General features: G+C 50.9%; 1 protein-coding gene across 1 annotated transcript in view; it reads right to left on the bottom strand.

Moving 5' to 3' along the window:
- LIMD1 (LIM domains containing 1) overlaps window positions 1-1,400 on the bottom strand; it is a 15,328-nt gene that overhangs the window by 4,688 nt on the left and 9,240 nt on the right. The gene's annotated exons all lie outside the window — the stretch shown is intronic.

Raw genomic sequence — 1,400 nt, 5'->3', positions numbered from 1 at the left:
CACGAGCTGAACTTTCCAGGCTTTTCTCACTAGATCAGGCTGTGGACGGGTCCCCAGAGGATATTCTATGGACACCAGACTTCCAGTGCTCAGGGGTACCGGTTCCTGTATCTTCCAAGTCCTAAGTTTGAGTTTATTAAGCATGTAAGTAAAAACCATAAATGCTCACTCAAGTAAAGCATTTATTAACGAGATTTACACGCTTATTTGGCAAGTGAAGCCACAAGCCCGGAACTCGCTCATGTTTATCACGTATTTGTATCTCAATATCTGTACTTATAGGCTTGGAAAGCCCAACTCTGCCTTTGGTCACACCCTCGTAGATCTGTAGAAGCTTCTCCAAGGTCAGTGGGTTGTCCCGGCTCCCCGTTAGGCTAACAATCAAGCCTGGCGCAGAGCAACACTTTTGCTGCTGTTGCTGAGATCTAAGGGTGAGGAACTGCCTGTCACATCCACGACTGCACCTCAGGCACCACGCATCATCTGAGGCTTCAGTCCTCTCTGAATGGCGGACAGGAAAACTGGAAAAACGAATTGTGGTTTAGATGCATTTAACCAATCTTTCCACTTTCAGCCTGTGTAGAATATAGTGATGAGAGCAAAGAAGATTAACTCGCTTCTCCCTGACCAAAATTACTAGACTTCCCCAATCAGTAGGCAAATACAACTTTTTTTCAAGTCTCAGTGAAGGTTTAATCTGTCGGGACTCAGGGGCAGAAGAACACGTGGTATTTGTCTCCAAGGGGGAGATGTGGGGTTGCTTCATGCTCAGGTATGTTCACACGAGATCCATTGAGGGCAGCAAAAAGACACCCATTGAGACACCCAAGCAAACCCAGTTCATCAGAAAGGGAAAGTCACTCATTCTCCTGTAGCTCCTGGCTCCACGGCATGGCCACAGAGACACACTTTGAAGGAGCCACCACAAGAAATTACGCCTTCGACTAGGGGCTCTGCACCACAAAACCGTGGCCTCTCGCTTGGCTGCTTCCAGCACCACACGTGGGCAGCTGCCGTGGGTTAGTGCTGGAGGAGAAGGGCCAGGCAGGATGCTGGGCTGGGGCTGTGTGAGATGTGGGCAGAGCTGACAGGCGGAAAGGCTGTGTGTCTGCCAGGCAGACCGAGCCATGCCAGCACGGGGGTCTGCTCGGTGCTTACCAGGAAGTCTTCCTCACAGAACACCTTGCCATTGACAAAATAAAAGGCTTTTCCTCTCAGCTTTCGACCTGAAAAAAAACCACAGAGAGAAGAGGAAAGTCAGCAGAGAGTGGGGATTGAGGGTGCTCTGGCTCAGGCCGGAAAACACCCCAGGAGTGGAGGAAGGCGGAGAGGAGAGGGTCATGCAGGGCGTGCTCCGTACTCGACGCTGCTCCTCAGAACATCACACCCGCGCTGCTCTG

The sequence above is a fragment of the Buceros rhinoceros genome, unplaced genomic scaffold (genome assembly GCF_000710305.1).
Source record: "Buceros rhinoceros silvestris isolate BGI_N320 unplaced genomic scaffold, ASM71030v1 scaffold21012, whole genome shotgun sequence".
Taxonomy (NCBI): Eukaryota; Metazoa; Chordata; class Aves; order Bucerotiformes; family Bucerotidae; genus Buceros; species Buceros rhinoceros.
The sequence above is the reverse complement of the archived record's forward strand: the minus strand, read 5'-3'. Positions and strand labels throughout refer to the sequence as shown.